General features: G+C 55.4%; 1 protein-coding gene across 1 annotated transcript in view; it reads left to right on the top strand.

Moving 5' to 3' along the window:
- Positions 1-1649: 1649 nt before the first annotated feature.
- NEK6 (NIMA related kinase 6) overlaps positions 1650-18577 on the top strand; it is an 81250-nt gene continuing 64322 nt past the window's right edge. The window contains exon 1 of the mRNA XM_044264937.1: positions 1650-1690. The gene's annotated coding sequence lies outside the window, so the exon portion shown is untranslated. The remainder of the gene's footprint in view (positions 1691-18577) is intronic.

Genomic DNA, 18577 nt, shown 5'->3' with positions numbered 1-18577 from the left:
TTTTTGCCATGCTTATTTCTTACAGCTGCCTCTTCAGTCTCTCTGGTATTAACTGTAATGCATATCATGCGAAGTGAGATTGTAAGTAGGTCCCCAGCGAAACCGCTAACCAATGTGCAAAATGACCCGTTCTGTCCCTGTTGGTTTGTGGAAGGTCTGGGACTTGGGTCCTCTGGGCCAGCTGCTTCCCCACCTGTCTGCTCTTACACAGCAGCCCAGAGCTATGCTGTTCAGAAGGTAGGACTGCCTAGATTAGGCGCACAGGCACTGGAATTAGACGGTCTGTGGTCGAGCTACATGCTCAACCCCTTATTAACTGGGTGACTCTGAGCAAGAGAATTTATTTCTCTTAGCTTCTGTTCTAAGCCTCCTTTGTCCCATCTGTAAAATGGGCATGAAGGTAGCATAAGACCTCCTTCAGAGAATGTCTGTGCAGTTGTGAGGCTGGCACACGGGGGGTATTCAGTTGGCGTCATTATTGTTATGGATCACACCCAGGCAGAGTGCTGGGGTAACCGCTCCGTGCTCAGCGGTCAGTGTCCCTCCCTGGTTCCAGTCTTTTTGGGGGAACACAATACAGTTCTTGCCTGAGGAGGAGAAGCAGTCAGTGTGGAAACAGGAACTGTGTGAACCAGGCACCGGCCCTTCTTGGGGGAGGGGGTGGGTGTCTGTTCCCTTAAGAAGTGGACCAGGGAGGGTGCCTGGGTGGCTCAGTGGGTTAAGCCTCTGCCTTTGGCTCAGGTCATGATCTCAGGGTCCTGGGATCGAGTCCCGCATCGGGCTCTCTGCTCAGCAGGGAGCCTGCTTCCTCCTCTCTCTCTCTCTGCCTGCCTCTCTGCCTACTTGTGATCTCTCTCTGTCAAATAAATAAATAAAATCTTTAAAAAAAAAAAAAAAGAAGAAGAAGTGGACCAGGGAACTGAGCAGGCAGCCTTTGGGGCCTTACGTGGGGCCTCTGTCTCCTTAGAGGGGGTCTTAAGCATTCATTAGTAGAGCCTTCCAAAAACCTTTGCACATTGGCTTTTACTGTCTTGGGGTCCACAGGATTTGGGGAGTTCCAGATAAGGAGATGCTGGCACTTTTAGGCAAGGAGCCGCACCTTCACCACCATGTGGAGATAGCCCTGGAGCCTACTTCTGAATGTGTGTTTGCATTCAGTAGGCACATAATAAGCGCTAGCTGACTGGCCAGTGTGACCAGGACCGAGAATGGAGCAATGTTAGTAGATGGGTCCCCAAGGATGGGGGGGAGGGGTCCACGAAGTTCGCTGACTTCAGACCCTAATCCTAAATCTCTAGAACCTGAGAAGGGGGGAGGGGAGTCTGCTGGGTCTGACTCGCCTTGAGAGTATGGGCCTCAGTTTCCCCGTCTTTGAAATGGGGGGCTCGGCTGGTCAGATCACTCGCGGTCTGAGGGGCTCCGGGGCGCGGAAGGGTCCCGGCGCCGTGCGGTAGCCGCGGGGCGCCCCCCGGGCCAGCGTGGCGGCAGCGCGCACGAGCGCAGGGGGCGGCGCGGCCCCGCGGTGGGGAGGGGCGGGAACGCGCGCGGGCCCGCGCAGGCGGCGGCGGAACCCAGCGGACGGGCGTGCGGCCGAGGCGCCGCCGACTCGTGTGGGACCCTCCGCTCCGGCCGGCCGCCCGCCGGGTCGCGCGCCGCTCCTCCCGCCAGCAGCCGAGCCGCCCGCGCTTCGGTGAGTGGCCTGGGACCGGGGCCCGGCAGGGTCGGACCGGGGAAGGGGCGGGGGCCCGACGGCGGGGCGGTCACCCCCAGCCGGGGTGACGGGTGCGCGTGCGCGCGCGCGGCCGCGACTCGGTGGGGGACAGCGGGCGGGGGTGCACGCGGGAGGCCGGGGCGCGAGTGAACCAGCAAGTCTCAGCGTGTCGGCGGCCGTGCGTCCGAGCGTGCGTGGGCGGCGTGTGTCTGTGTGTCCCTCGGGTTGTGCGCCCCGGGGGGGGGTGTGTGCGTGCTGGGGCGGACACGGTGCGTGTGCACGTCGGAGGGTCTGGGTTGGGTGGCTTGCGGTGAATGTGTGCGGGGGACACGGGCATGGCTCCCCTGTAGCCATTTACTGTTTACTATTTGCCGGGGAGTGTGCTAAGGACTTCACGTGGGATCCCATTTTTGTGAAGGAGTTGTGTGGGTTCAGGGAGTATGTGTGCACACGTGGGTGAGCGTTCACAAGTGATTTGTGTGTGCATTAGTGAGCTTGCGAGGACAAAAGTGTCTGTGTACGCCGCGAAAGAGTATTTTGTGCCCAGGACTGTGTGAGTGTGTTTACTATGGAGGGTGAGGGTCCCCCCCTTGCACCCACCAGGGGTCTTGTAGGATGTGTCCGCCCCTGGCCCCCATGCCAGGGAGCCCACGGAGAGAAGTAGGCTGGGGGGTGGGCACCCACTGGGTGCTGGGCCTTGTGTGGTGACTGAGGGCGGAGGTCAGACCCGCAGAGCTAGGCTGGGCTTGGCAGAGTAGGGGAGGCCTTGGAGCCAGGCCTTGGTGGGGCCAACTGGCAGGACCCAGGATGCTCATGCTGGGCTGGGGCTCTGGTGGGCCTAGCAGAGCTACTTGGCCTGGTACTAGAGGACTTGTGTTCAGTTCTTCCTAAATACCCCTCTGGGTCTCTTGGGTTTGTTCTTGCCCCTCTCTGGCCCTGGCAGATTATAACCTTTCCCCCAGGCCTTTGGGGTTGACAAGGTCCTGACCCTGGGAAGGCCAAGGGTCCCAGGACACTTGTCTGTGTATTGGAGGGTCTCTCCCTCTCTGCCTGCTCTGCTAAGTAGATAGATATTAATCTGATTTATTCATTTGTTGAGCCTGGGCTCCGAGCATGAGCCCTCAGGACAGTAACAAATTGATCACAGCAGGCTTGGGACACCGGTTTCCAAAGTCTGTCTTGCAACTTTGATGGGCCGTTTTTGGGGGGGGGGGGCTTTATAAATGTCGAAAATCTCTGCTGTCCAAAGTCTTCATTGCTTTAAGGGCAACTTTAGAAACACTGAGCTCCCTTGTTCGCCCTGAATTTTCAAAACTCAGCTTGCCTTTCTGCGGGGAAAATGTCGTGCGCAGGCAAATCTTGGAGGCACATTTAAAAATCGTGGTGTTAATGGAAGAAGAATTTCATTGAAAGGGACGCGCGGAGCCGAGCCGGCTGGAAGCGTCTGTTCCCAACGCAGCAGCTTCCCGAGTGAACTTTGGACGTCTTCTTTTAGCAAACAAAACCTGGAAGGAAACAAAAAAGATCCACATTCTTTTTCTTTTTTGTCCTAAAAAAATGAAACACACTCACACACACACACACACAAAATACCTTCTGGGTTTGCTGGAAATGCTGCCTCTCCTCTCCCCTCAAGGCCGGGCCCTCCCTCCATCCCCCACCCCCAAATAAAATATGCCTGTGGGGAGCTGTGAATGAGTCACTCCCTGGCAGAGAGCCCCACGGGCAAACATTTGGGAAGGTTCTTGCCTAACTTCCCAGAAGAAAAGGCCCAGGATTTAAAATGGTCCCTGTGGTTTGTCAGCCTCTGCCGTCCTGTCTACTTCGGAAATGACTAAAAAGTAGTTTCTGTATTCAGAAAATAAAGTCTCAGACTGAAGCCGTGGCCCAGGTTGGTCTGGGCTTTGGGCCATTCAGATTGTTCAGGTTTCAAAAATGGAAGCTCCTGGCTTTGGGTTGGGGGTAGGGGGGTGGGCATTTCCAGTGGCCCTGAGCAAGGAGGGAGCAGGGAAAGGGGATGACAGGAAGGCATGTTTAGGGAGGACCTACTGTGCAGAGAGACAGAGAGATCCAGCCTGGGACTGCTAAAAGGAGGTTGAGGCAGAGTCCTGTCACCTGCTTGACTTCAAACCTGTCCTCTGCACCAGGGATGTGACCCTTGTCTCCTGAAGGTGCACCGATGGGGTGCCCAGTGCTTTCATTCATACCTGCTCCTTTAATCTACCCCATGAGGTAGGGGGTTGTCATCTCCATTTTACAGATGATGTAACTGAGGCTCAGAGAGATGAAATGCCAGGCATGGTTTCATAAAAGTAGCCCACACCTAATGGCCACCATTTATCAAAGCTATGCTGTGTGCCAGGCATGGTCCCAAAAGCTTTAAGGGCCTTCATTCATTCAGTCCACTCAGCGACACGCGGATGGGAGCTATCATGACGCCCATCTTACAGGTGAGGAAACTGGGGACACGGAGAGGTGAAGTCATGCACCAGAGGTCATGGACTGCTATGCGTTTGACCCTGGGATTGAACTCAGACTTGTCTGAGCAGAGCCTGCACTGTCTTCCCACAGGACCTGGAAAGTCATGGTCCCTGTATTCCAGGTTCTTCTGGGGCTGGGTTCCTCGGCAGGCTCCCAGCTTGGGGGAGAGGCCTTCCTGAAGGGGCTGCCCTCCTTCCTTGTCCTCTCCTGCCCCTCTGCTGTGGACAACCCACACCCAGGGCCGGGACTGTCAGCTAGAAAGGGCTCACAGTTCACATTTTTTTCTTTCCTCATGAAGTGCCAGAGATTGGTTTCAGAAGGGAAGTGTCAAAACAGTCGTCAAAAAGAGAAGAATATCCCCTTCCTCTTCTCTGGTCAGGCCAAGCAAGGGAGTTAGAGCAGGGAGGGAGGAAGACCCTGGTGAGTCATCCAAGATGAAATGCGGGTTGGCATCTCCAGGCCTGTGCGGGGAGGAGCCCGCTGGAGCACTGCCCTCAGGAAGCGCCCAGTGTGTTCCAACCCTTGGTGATGGCAAGTTACCCCTGGACTCCCCGTTCTGAACATCTGACAACAGGATCATTTCTACATAGGTTTCTTGTCACTCGCTGTTCTGGCCGTGTGCCTGTCTCTCTGCCTCTTTCATTTCCATTCTTATCACGGGCTTCAAGACGCGGTTCCCGAAAGGAACGTAGTGTGTGAGGACTGTGCGGTTTGGGGGTGTGCGGGCAGCCCCTGCAAGGGTCCTTTGATGTTGGAAGGAAAAGGTATTTCTCTCCCAAGTACGCTCTGCGAATTGATGAACATTTGCAAATTGCTTTGAGATGCGTTAATTTAAGGTGTGAAATAATAGATCTTGTGCGAAGGCTCAACCACGTTTCTGGCATTGATGGATTTCTCTCCCGTCTGGCCTGTGATTTGGGGAGGTAAAAATAGTCCTTGTTTCTACATTTTTTCATCTTTATTTATTTATTTATTTATTTCTGCTGATGTCATTCTTCTGAAGCGGTGTGTACATCAGCATGGACCTTCCCCTGGCTGTCACTGTGGATGGTTGCCAATATGCTGGTCACCAGGACGTGCAAGGGTCCTGGGGAGCAAGGGTGCTCCCGGGGTATGTGTAGGGAGGTCATCTGGGGTGGTCTCCCCCTGGGTGTGTGAAATTGCTTTGAAATGAATGGGAGGTAGATGGCCAGGATTCACCAAAGAGCCTCAGTGGATTTTTTGGTATTTGGCCATTTTATATCTGACTCTTGGGTAGTGACAAGATGGTCTCTGGGGAAATGTTTTTTTATTTTAAGTATATATTTTTTAGTGATTTATTTATTTATTTACTTAAGGCAAGCCCATTGCCCACTGTGGGGCTCGAACTCATGACCCCAAATCAAGAGTCAGACGCGCCACCGACTGAGACAGCCTGGTGCCCCCAAAATGTTTTTATTTTAAAAGAAAAAATCAGGTCATTCAGTGGCTTCACTCATTCCTCTCTGAGCTGGGTGACATGCTCACAGCCCCTTCTTTGGCCCAAACTGAATTAGAGCAACAGCCTCCTCAGACTCCGCTTCCAGACAGGACCGGACATTGGGGCACATCGGTTGGTGGTGTAACTTCCTGTGACGTTCAGTTTGGGAACTTGACCGTGGTGTGTGATCTAGCATTTTGACATCTGTCCCTCTAACAGACTCGCCTGTGTGGAAACAGACCCACATACACAGCCTCTCTGCTGTGTTGTCTCCAACTCTGGATTTTTCCACAGACGACTGCTCTGGTGGTCTGGCGGCAAAGGCCCAGTCTTCTGGCCAGGCCTCTCGGCATCCACCAGCAGGATCACTGCACCCCAAACCCAATGGGCGGCTTTGGCTGGGCTCTGGGGGACCGATGAGTGAGGGGCCTGCAGAACTGAAAAGTGCAGCCGGGATCTGAAATGCATTCAGTTCCAAGGACCTTGATCCACATGGAGCCTTTCTTCCTTTCTCTTCCACATCTGCGTGATGGTGACCTCATAGAAAAGAAAAAGGGGCTTTATGTAGGAATTCCATAGAGTGTGAAGGAATTTCTGCGAGGGAAGGGGGAGGGAAGCTGCCATTGAGAACCAGTCGGGCTGCATTTCCTTGAGTTGTTTAAGTCTCACACTTCAAAATTGGGCTGGAGGAGGGGCAGTGCTTGACCTTGGAGAACGGAGCTGGCGCCTTAGGGAGACGTCCCCAAAGCCTAAGACTCCCTTAGAGGAGAACTCCTCAAAGTCCCCAAGTTCTAGTTGAGGAAATGGGACGAACCCCTCCCTGCAGGTGAGCAGCAGAGTCATATTTATCCACGACCCCTCTCCCCAAGGCCAGCCCTCTCTTTTCCTTGTTGTCCCCAAAGTCTTTGACAACTGGGAGTTGTCAGGAAGAGATTTGCAAAGGGGCATTGGGTACCCTGCAAATGACCTTCGGCTCTACCCCCAAAAAATCCAGTAGGCTCACCATCCAGAGAAGAGCCACATGCCCATTTTACAGAATGGAAACCGAGACCCAAGGAGGGGAGGGTGCGAACCCACAATCACATCAAGAACTTGAGTTTTGGCACCGAGTGGAGTGAGGTGCGGTGTCCCAGAGCAAGTCATTTGTCTCCTTGAGCCTCAGTTTCCCCATCTGGGAAACAGACAACATTATGACCTCCAATGGCTGAGGGAAGAATGACAGGAAATAATGGGTGTAAAGCCCTCCGCACACAGGTCTCTCCCCAGAAATGCTTGACGCTCGCTGCCTGAGATTTTATGGGAGGCGAAGAAACTATGTGGTTATTAAGGACCTGCCCAGGGTCACTGGGCAGAAAGGTTGTTTCCCTGTCGAGAGCATTTTCAGCGCTCCTGCATCTCGAGGCCCTAAATCAGGCCGCAAGCAGCATTGGGACCTCTCAGGTCCACTGAAGCCTGGCCCTGTGGTCATGACCCTCAAAATAGCTGGGAGGGGACATGGCAGTTTGGTAAAACGAGGCGGGACACAAGTTAGGGTGCTCTGAGTGGCTCAGGGAAACGTTCAGAAGTCAGCATTTTGTGCTCCCCCACGACGCTCGGAAAGGGAGCCTTCGAAGGTTTGGATGCGTCCTTTTGGCGTTGGAGGGTCTCGGGAGGCCCCGAGAGTGGTGTCAGCCACAGTGTGTCATTAAGCAAGGCAGATGTTTTGTTAATTATTTACACAGCGTGGGGGGGGGCAGGGGGCCCATCAGAGGTCTGTGCTGACAGGAGCGGCTGTCACAGAGCTGGGCCTGGGGGCAGGAGTCCTCCTCAAGGGCCTGGGGGTGTCCCTTCGAGTTTGTGTGGGGCTGGCTTGTTGTCCTGAGGGGGAGGGCAGGGCCCACGGAAGTGGCCACCCTTCCAGAGGATGCTTCTGTGGGCATCTGCGCAGCTCTTCACACCTGACACCCCACCCTGGTGCGTGCGGTAAGGGGCGAGCATCAGTGGTCCGTGGAGCCACCCTTGAATCCAGCACCTCTACTCCCTCACCTGGAAAATGGGCCAGTAGCCCCAGGCTCAAGGCCCTGGATTCTTGGACACTGGGCCGGTGGGGGAGGGGGTGATTTGCCTTAGAAACCCAACTTTAGGACTAGCATTGTCAAAAGGAAGGGGTCTCGGATGAGTGCCTTCCCTGAGAAGCCATAGAGGGTGAGGGACGCTAGCTGGGGACAGGGCAGCCCTAACCCTTCCCACAGCACTGACCCTGTTATGTGTTTTCTAGAAGGATTCCCGTTTGCACGGGAGTCTTTTTTTTTTTTTTTTTAGAGATTTTATTTATTTATTTGACAGAGAGAAATCACAAGTAGATGGAGAGGCAGGCAGAGAGAGAGGGAAGCAGGCTCCCTGCTGAGCAGAGAGCCCGATGCGGGACTCGATCCCAGGACCCTGAGATCATGACCTGAGCCAAAGGCAGTGGCTTAACCCACTGAGCCACCCAGGCGCCCCACGGGAGTCATTTTAAGAAAAGATTCTCCTATGAAATATCCATAATCTAGACGTCTGTGGAGACAGAAGGCAGAGTGGCAGTTCCCCGGGGCTGAGGGAGGAGGCACGAGGAGCCGCCGCTCAGTTTGGAACGGGGTTTCCTTTTGGGTGATGAAAATGTTTCGGACCCAGAGAGGTGGTGAATGCGCCAAATGCCACCAAATCGTTCACTATAAACGTGGAAAATTTTATGTCACGTGGAAAATTTTTTTATACAAGGTTCTGATGCTTAAAAATATAGGCATGAAAGCCTCTCATTTTACAGCTGGGGAGACTGAGGCCCAGGGAGGCTATGAGCAGCTTCCAGGGGCGTGGCTGACCAGGACGCTTTCCCACCCATCAGGCCAAGGCTCTGGTCGTGGGGCGTGGGCCCGGGCTGGGTGCAGAGAGTCTGCGGCAGAAACACAGACCTGGTCACCGCTGCGTGGGCGGAGCGGGCTCCCTGGTTCGCCACACATGGCCGTCCGTCCGCGCACTCCTTGGAGAAATAGCTCCCGATGTTGGGGGTCAGGTGTTATTCTGGGAGCTGGCCCGGAGCCCCTCTCCCGGCCCCGCCCCACAGCCCTCTAACCACCTGAGGAGGAGGACAGGGCTTGTGTCACATGCCCCTGGGGGTGCCTGCAGGTGACATGTCCCTGGCTCACCCCCGGGGAAGCAGGAGGGCTGCTTTCCAGGGAGGAAGGGCCTCCGAGTGGGCCTCGAGGGAAACACGACGTTTGCCCAGCAGGCTGGGTGCGGGAAAGCCTGGAAGTCTGAGAGCGCTGGGGCGCAGGACTGGTGGACCCCAGGGTGGGGGTCACCCCCCGAACCCCCCAGCCCCCCCCCCAGGTGGGGGTCAGGGGGTGGGGCTGCGGGATGGGGAGTTGGGAGCCGGGGTCCTAGGCTGTGGGCAGCCCCCCAGCAGGGGGAAGCCAGGAACTTCTGTCACTTCCTCAGCTGTTGTCCCCGTTCTTTGTACGGGGACCAACCCTGTATTACGTTCCGTTCTAACCCTGCACGCGGGTTAGCTCCCTTCCTCCTCCCGGCAGTTCTCCGAGGTGGGTGTCGTTCCGTCAATTTTACAGACCGAGAAATAGAACCAGAGACTCGAAGATGTGTGACGCTTAGTTAATTGTCACGGCACCGAGGCCTGGTCTGCAGAGTCGAAAGACAGAGGCTGCCATCTGGAAACGCCTGTCGTATGGGCTGGGAGTTGGTGCCCAGGCGCAGGGCCCCGGAGACGGCCTCCCAGGCAGCTGGAAGGAACAGCACGTACCAGGGAGCAAATGGTGGGAGAAGGGGCTGCCCAGGCCTCTGGGGATCTGGGGGAGATTTGGTCATTCTTGTGAGAACAAGAAACATTCTTGTTACCTCTGCCTCGCACTTCTTAATGGTCTTTCTCTTGCTTACGCTGCTCTAGCCCTGGCGTCTCCTTCCTTTTCCTCAGACGTGATAAGCTTATGCTCCCCTCTGTCCTCTCTTCCTGAAATCCTTTCCCCCCCCAGTGCTCACATGACTTGCCCCCAGCCCTCATTCAGGACACCACAAAAGTCACTTCTCCAAAGAGGCCCTGTTGTCCCCGTCCTGTTGAAATGAACCCGTCACTCCTTCACTCTCCATTCCCTGACTTGGCCTCATGTATCTTTAGGACCCTTACCCTATCTGGATTTTGTATGTTTGTTATCCCTCTCTCGGACTAGAATGTAAGCTCCGTGAGGATAAGACTTGGTCTGTGGACTACCACTGGGTCCTCGGTGCCCAGGATGGTGCCCGGCACATAGTAGGTGCTCAGTTAATATTTATAGAATGAACGGGAAGTTTCAAGTGGGCAAGTGGAAGGATGCTGGAAAAATGTCTATGTGGACTTGTTGAATCTGTTAGCAAACACTGCTTCTCCCAGTGGGCGGGGAAGGGCTGCGTTGTGCCTACTGAGCCACTGCTGTCCAGAGAAGGTTTCTTAGATAATGGCTCAGGTTATTCCTAGAGTGGGGCCTAGGCTTAGAGAAGGGCTTGTACCTCCCAACGTTATCAGGGTCTCTTCCTTTGCTCCTTTCCTACTGATGGGGCTCCTGATGCCTGCCTGTATAGGAGTGGCTTTGGTTTGGAATGGGTGGGTATGTGTCTTCAAGCTACATTTTCTATCAAGTGCATTTTCTATCGATACTTTTTTTTTTTTTTTTTAAGAGGGCTTATCTTTTGAGGGTTGCTTAGGGAAAGGGAGGTGTTTAACTCTCCCAAGCAACTCCAGAGTCTACCCAGACCAGAGAATGGGGAGTTGTGGGTTGAAAGGGAAAGGGATTGCCTAGCTGGTGTGGCCTTGGCGGGCTACCAGGGTGGGTGCCCAGATGGCGGGACCACTGGGGACCACATGGCAGACAGACAGAGAGCCCACCCATAGGTTTGGCGGGTCCCGCAGAGTCCAGCCGGATTTAGTTACACCAGGATCTAAAGTGTGGACTTGGTGTGCCTGAGTCAGTGTGTGCATTTCTTTTGTTCATCTCCCCCAGGACTTTTCGGAGCCTTTTGTGTTTGTTTTAATTGCCAGCCTCCTCAGCTCACCCAGGAGGAAATGAGGATTGGATTTTTGTCTATGCAGAGCCTGGGGACAAGGGTGAGGGCTGCCCACTCTTGATGGTGACAGCACAGCATTTGGGAACTATGCAAAGAAAATACTTTTACTCCAAGCTAACAACTTTTGTTTGCACATGCTTTTATGACATCCCAGGCCTTCCGCTATCACCCGTCTGTCGGTTAGGCATGTGAAGACCACAATTTCCAAACTCTCAAAAGGGCAGTGGTCTGTAAAAGCATTTTAGTGACATTTGGGGACAGGAGAGGCTGTTTGGAAGATGCTGTTTGGTTGCCAGTACATAAGAAGTTTCTGGATCCTCGAATGGCTTATGGGGTGGCATCTTTGAAATTGCACAGTGCTGAAAATTCTGGGACATATGGTCACTGTGATGTGCTAATGTTAGCAATCGAGATATTTAATTACCCAGAAAAACCCCTTTGCCTATCCACTACGGGTTACTGGAGAGCCTTTATTTCTCAGGAGGAAGGTCTCACACTGTGTAATCCGGACCAGCAGACAGGGAGTGATTATCCCTCATTAATTTATTAGCTAATTAAGTGATTTATCTGGTCATGCATTTATTCCTCCCTCTGCTGCTCATTGGCAACATTTGCTGGGTCCTACTCTGTGCCTGGACCGGTGCTAGACACCGGGGATAGGATGAAAATGAAGAGCAGATAGGACTGAAGTCCCACTGGGTGCCAGCCCGTCAGGTGATGCTGTGGGTGACAGGTGCATTTCCCTCCCCGTGAACATTTACTGAGCACCTACTATGCGCAGGCCCATGGAGCTACTGAATGAAAATGACACGGTGCCTTGTGCTTTGAACTCCTGTTGCATTTTGATGGTGTCTCTTGATCCTGGCCCTCTGCTTTCTGTGGTAAATCCAGCCAGCCACCGTTCACAGGTCCTCGAATGAACCAGAAACAATCCAGATGCCCCAGGAACCAACGTGAGAACAAGGCATCCCCTTCACACATTGCGTCTCAGCTCCACATCTTGCCGCCACCCAGCAATTTGAGACAGAATGTGAGATCTCGTGGTTGGCTAAATACATAAATATTTTATGTCTCGATATTCTGAAAACGAAGCCCAAATGCGCAGAACTGCAGCACATCAGTGCTATAGATCATATGTTATAATAATCTGATGACATGTTGTTTAAATATTTATGGACTGATGCGCCATGACAATGGGGGGAGAGAGTCTTGGAGCAGAGTCGGGGCAGATGCTAGAAAGGAGGGAGCAGACCCATGCAATCCTGGGAAATGGCACGCGATGCTCAGGTTTGGGGTGTGAGGCTTTGGGGTTTCGGGACGACAGCAGCGGCCAGTGTTTATTGAGCACCTGCTGCGAGCCGTGCCCTTCACCGATGTCATTTCGTCCAGTCCTCACAGCCACCCTGCGAGGATGCGACTCTTAGTAATCCCAAGTGACAGAGGGGACACTAAGGCCCAGCGCAGGTCACATCTGCCCTAGACCCCACGGCGGGGGTGGCCTGGGGTGCACCCCGGGTCGGCGGCTCTCTGAGCTCATATTCACTGTGTGTTCTGCTCCATCCATGACCAGTCCTGTCCGAAAAGCTGCCGCCACCACCTGGTACTAACTGGATTTCTAAATCACAGGAAAAAAGGCAACTGTGAAATGTTGGGCAGGACTAGAAGCCACAGGAACAAATCTGTAACCCAGGAGGGGCGATCGTGCGCTGCCCGCAGAGCCACCAGGCCCCATGCCTGGCACACGGTGGGGGCCCTGGAACTGGCACTTCTGCCCCTCGGCCATTCAGCTCGCTGCTGGTTTTGTGGTCGTGCGGGGAGCTGTCTGTAGACTGTCCCCAAGTTAGTGCCTGGGGCCCTGGCCTTCGCATACACCTTCCCCTCTCCCTGCCATGCGACCCTGCAGAGCTGAGACACCTCCCAGCCTCCGACAGTCCTGTGAGGAAGCCCCCCTGTTTCCACCTTACAGATGAGAGGCACCTGCCGACCCCCAGAGCTTAGTCCCTCCAGGCGGGAGCCATTCCTTCCACGGCCTCCCAGAGGCTCTGCTGGGTCAATCTCCTCCCACTGGCTGTGCCTCCACCATCGGTCCTGCCCGTTTCATCACTGCTCAGTGTCCTGCTCATTGGCACATCCCCAGCACCAGAAAAGGGCCTGGTCTACAAGATGACAATAAGTGACCAGTGGTTCAGCTGCAAAAAAGAAGCTCCAGGGACAGGGGTGAGGGCAGAGCTGAGTTCTGAGAAGCTCTTGGGCCAGTGACTGTGTTAGACCACGTGGATATCCCCCTGGGGCCTCTGGGACAGGGGCTGGGGGTCAGAAGGACATATAGATGGAAGGTAGGGCCTGCTACGTGATTTGTGTGGCCCAGCACAAAGTGAAAATGCAGCTCCCCTTGTTTTAAAAAGCCAGAAAAAAGCTTTTTCCTTCACCATCTCTTCCTACCTGTCGTGGTGGCTTTTCTTAGCGACTGAATGCTATGCTTCCTCGGGCACAGGGACACTCACCTGCCCCCGTGACTGCACCCAGGCCCCTGCCAAGGTTGGAGGATGGCAGAAGTCACTGGGGATGGGGGTCAGGAGCAGAGCTACCCATGAGCTCAGGCTTCATCGTCCCACCAAAGGCTTCACTTACCCCACACAGATTCCAAGATGAAGACTTTAAGGCAGTGGACGCAGAGCATGAAGCCCCAAGCAGGGGGCTCCCTCCAGAGGACAGGGCAGGGGGAGATGGAACTGCACTGGTCACGTGCCCGTGAATCTGGCCCTGATGGAGAGCCACAGCCTCCTGCCACCGGCGGGCACACTGCGCAGAGCTTGGAGCCGGATTTTACCTGGGGGAGAAGTTCCACCGTGAGGTCCTCTCTACAGACCACCAGCCTGGGCTGTGAGTGCTGTGGTTGGCCGGCTGGTCTCATGCCTCACCCCGGGCCTCTCGTGCCAAGGACACACCGTGGACATGGGTCTCGCTGGAAATGCCCCCTCATCGCATTCCTCCTGTAGCTGCCCAGTGTTACTGCATCGACAAACCCATCCCTTCCGACTTCTTGTCCTTGCGTGACGTGTGACAAGGTCCGAAATCAGATGATGAGCTTGCTGACCCACTCGCTCGGGAAGAACGCCAAGCAGGTGGTGCCCGAAGGATGAGAGAGGGCGGGGAGCTCAGATTCCGCCAGCTTCCCACGCTGCTCCTTGCCCTGAAACGGGGCTGGGGCGGGCAGCCGCAGGATGTGGACATCTGGCTACTCTCAAAAACGTGAATGAGGGAGGCTCAGGAAAGTTCACTCTTGTTTATTTTAGCACCTACTGTGTGCCAGCGATGTGGCCAAGTATTTCATCTGTGTTGCCATAGTCGATCCCCACAATAACGTTGGGCTGGCCCCATTTTCCAGAGGAGGAGAACTGAGGTTCAGAGATGGAAGCCACCACTCTGAAGCCATAAATCACGTGGTTTGGAAACTGAGGTTTGAACCCAGGCCTGGGGCCCCGCCCGGCTGAGTCTTGTGCCTCCACGCTCCATTGCACGTGTGTGGGGACGGGACAGGAGGCAGACGGCGGCCGCTGATGCTCGTCAACCCCTCCTTGGCAGGGAGCAGGTCCCGAGGCTCTAGCTGTAGCTCCCGCCTCCCCAGACCAGTCTCAGGCTGAGATACAGGGGGCGGGGGGAGGTGGTGGGTTAACCCGGACACCCTGCATGCCAGCCAGGCCTCTGCCTTCTGCTTGCCACTCCCCTTGGCTTGTTGCTTCCCGCTGGGGGACCTCAGTTTTCTCACTTGCAAATCCAGGGGCACGTCTCAGTTCCTGTCCCTGGGGGGGGGGGTTTCACAACTCAGTGAGTTAGGCTGTTGTAACAGAGGTTACTGTTAGTGTACTGAACAATTAAGGACACCGTGTGGGGCGAGGACGGCAGCTTGGGGACACCTGTGACACTCTGGGGATCCTCTCCATGCTGGGACATTAGCAGTCACTCAGCCCAGAGCTGCCCCCTGGGACCGTTTTGTGCGGTCATTCGCTGAGCCAACAAAGCCAGGCACGGTTCTAAGAGGCACGACAAACAGAAGAGACAAAACGGAGCTGGCCTTCTGGCTGGGGAGAGCCGGCATAAAGAAGACGGGAGTAGAGTACGTCCTGCGTCGCTGGTCCCAGTGTGGGAGACAGACGCAGGGGCGTTGAGATGGGGGCTCTCTCCTGGGGTGGTACTCCCACGGCCTCCTGAGATTTCACGTGTTGTCCGTTGTTCTAGATCCCAGCTCCCCCAGGGGACCTGGGGTGGCCTCTCAGACCTGCTTTGCCTCAACTATCTTTGAGAACATAGGACTCCTCCCTTGGGCTCTCCCGAGACCTTGAACTGCTCCGCGTCAGGGCGGCTAGTTACCGGCGCCGACCTGGGCAGGTCCTGGCCACATATTCTTGTGCCGACTCCTCCTGGTGACCCTGAGAGACAGGTCCCTTAGTCCCGTGTTACAGACAAGGAAAGGGGGGCTGAGCGAAGCTGAGTTGGTGGCGCAAGGGTACACAGTAGGTCTGTGGCTGAGCCAGGCTTCGAGCCCGGGCCCTGGGCTCCCAGAGCACACACCCTGCCTAAACCATTCTGCTCTAGTGTGGGTGGGTGTCTTTGTGTTTCCAGACGTGAAAGGAAGCCATGTGTTCTTCTCAGAGGAGCAGAGGCTCAGCAAGGCCCCTACTGTGTGTCTGGACCGTGCTGGGCGCCGCAGGAGGGTCTAGACGGAAGGAATGCTCAGACTGGCCAGGAAGTCTTTGCTCCAGGGCTGTGAGGGGGTAAGGTTAGCTCTGTGGTAGGGTTGAGGACGCTGAGGCCCAGAAAATTCCCCCAGCTGGCAAGTCACGCAGCCCTAGACAACCTGTCGTCAACCACCACTGTCTCAGACCGGCTTCACCCTCTGCCCTCATTTTGTATTTGAACCAACCGAAGCCCAAAGAACAGTTCAGTGGCTCAACTCCAGATTGGAGGCGGGTGAGCCCTTTGTGTAATTTTGGAAATGGACACCCTTCCCTCAGTGAAATCACTTTTGAGATGCCACCGATTCTCAGGGCAGAAGACCAGAGAAGCTCTACTGGGCCGTGAGGGCCCGTGGGCATGGGGCTAGGGAAGGGAGCTGGGTCAAGGGTTCCTCGCTGGCCTGACACCAGGGTGATGGGGTTTCCCGACATGGTGGGTCAGGGGAGGGTGCAGACAAGCCCTTTCAAAGAAAACGTTTCCAGAGCTGTCCCATCCCACGATTAGCAAACAGTCCTTCAACAGCAAGGAAACCGCCGTGTTCCATCTTCACAAAATGGGGAGCTGGCGATCAGACCTATTTATTTAAGCCCAGAGTCGACGAGGCTAAAGACCTCAGCTCTGAGCGGACATGCCGCCTCGCTGTAGCAAGGGGAGCCTAATCTTCAGGGTTTTCTTCCCATTTACAGGTTTTTTGTTGTTGTTGTATATTTGTAAAATGAGGCTTCTGCTGGCAAAAGCAGGTTTTAGCGCACGCGGCAGCTCTTTCAAGACCTAATAAGGCCCCAAAGGAGGGTGTGTTCCGGCAAGGCTTTCCTTCTCCCCCGGGGGCCGCCCGATGTGGCTTGCCTCCTGCACTTCGGGCACCGTGGACCATCCGTCTTGCTTCCCATTAACAGAATTACCACCATCACTTCTGCAGGGATGAGATGGGCCCTTTGGAACAGCCTTGGGGATGGAGGCAGGAGCAGCCACCACGCAGTTTTGCTTAGAGGGGAAAGGACAGAAAAAGAGAGCAAAACGGAACTCTGGCAAATGGATGGTTCCCTGGGTCTGAAGGGCCTGGGCCCCAGAGGAAAGGGGCTGTGGGGCGGGTCCAGCTCTGCTTCCTGCTCACGTTCCCAGGCGGGAAGTGCCTGACCCCTCTCGGAGGACAGCGGACCACCCAGGAGATGGGGCCTGGGGTTGGCAATCTGGGATCCTACCTGTAGACCCCTGTGTCAGGGAGCAAAGAAGTTGGGGCTGCAGGTTAGAAAGACTGTTTCTGCCTTGGCTTAAGCTGCGTCAGGATGTCGGAGTGATTTCCTGATGGGTGGCTGGGGGCTGGCGCGCGGTGGGCCCCGTCTCTCTGTCCTTGTCGGTAAGGGAGGGACCAGGAGCTCTCTGCCCTTTGAGTCTCCTTGGTGGGCCCGCGATACCTGGCTTTGGGGTGAGGCCAAGGCCCCCAGAAGCCACAGGATTGGCCTAACAGCAGGAGGGCAAGCGAGAATCCCAAAACAGTGGTGCAGTCACCCGGGTGTGTTCCGGGGGGAAAGTCCTGAGTTTAGACCTTCCACCTTGCCGGGGCTGAAGGCTCCCCACCCCATGCCCAGCACCTCCTTCAGCAATGCCGGTTCTCTTAACAGGGTTGTTGGTTGTATAGAATTACCCCCTGTCTTTTTAAGAACAGTTCTTTGTCTTGTTGCCGTGAGTGCTTTTTCATCCATGTCCGTCAGGGGTTTACACATGCTAGCATGAGCTAGCAAGGCTTCCCCTTGAAACAGCTCCATTTTGTAAGTGAATCCCAGGTTCAGAGAAGTGAAGTGACTTATCTGGGGTCACACAGCAACGCTTTGGACCCAGATCCATCTCCCCCAGAAGCCCCCGCGTTGGTGCCAGTAAGGATCTGCAGGAGAGAGCCTGGTGGAGAGGGCGGGCTGGGTGGAGCACTGGGAAGCAAGAAACAGGGGTTAGCAAGACAGGGCAAGAGGCTCTCTGGGGCCAGTGTGGTCAGTGACAGGAGTCAGCAGGGATCAGGGTCAGGCAGGCCAGGTGGCCTTGGATGCTGAGCTCTGGAGTGACGACTTGATCCAGAAGCTTTGAAGGCTGATACAGGAGGGGCCGTGTTTCTGGTGGCATGTGTGGAAAATGGTCTGGTGAGGGCGGTGGTGAGACCGGGAGGCTGGGGAGGGGGCGCCAGTGTAGATGGGTCACACGGAGGCCACAGTTCCACCAGGAGGGCCTTTAGCTCTACACCCCACCCCACTCCCAACTCTCCCACCCCCCATCCCTGCCCTTCCTGCTGCGTGTCTGGCGGGAGGCCCCTCACCTCTGAACCCCAGCCTTTCTCACAGCTTTCTTGTGAAAAGCAAGGCCAGCACCTGCGACTTGCTGGGGACAACGTGAGAATAAATGGTAAAATATGTAAAGTGCGCAGCGCTGCTTTGGGAAGGGGGGAGAAAGGTGCCGTGGATGTGTGATGTTCCCCAGATCCGACTTCTGCTTGTTGTTTCTTCCCTCCCTGTCGGAAAAGCTGTTTTGATTGCTGGGGATGAGCGAAATCGGAGTTAATGGGAGGGCATCTGTAGAGGCCTGGCCCGCTCAAGGTGTCTGTTGCCAAACACCTTCGTCTCCTGATTTCCAGGCCGTCTCACTAATCTGCAGGAGCCCTGGTTCTAACGTGCTTCCCAGGGTTGGCTGGTGTTGTCACTACGATTGAATTCTGATTCTCCCTTGATCAATTGATTGATGGATTGATCTGGCGAAGTCAGAGGCAAAGCCGTGAAAGCGACCGACTCTGAGTTCTGATGGACATCTGTGGCACGTTGTGTGAGCTGGGAGCAGAGCTTCCCCACCCATCAGGAGTCGGCCCGTCTAGCAGCTGGCATTAGCCATGCTGGGAGTGGGGCTCACTGCCCTGGGTTCAGTGTGCCACAGTACAGAGCCGTTGGTGCACCCAGAGGAGAAGCTGGCTGAACCCAGGATCTGTCCAGGCCAGGTTTTCCATGGAGGCAAGATTCCCTGGGCTAGCCTGCTGTACACCCTCCCATAGAAGCAGGTGGTTCCAAAGCAGATGGGGTTCTGCCCACCATTAAGGGACTCAGCCCCCTGCCCACCGCAGGGCCTAGCACCACCTGGGGACA

Source organism: Neovison vison, chromosome 9, assembly GCF_020171115.1.
Source record: "Neovison vison isolate M4711 chromosome 9, ASM_NN_V1, whole genome shotgun sequence".
Lineage (NCBI taxonomy): Eukaryota > Metazoa > Chordata > Mammalia > Carnivora > Mustelidae > Neogale > Neogale vison.
Note: the sequence above shows the minus strand (reverse complement) of the source record. Positions and strands in the feature narration are given on the sequence as shown.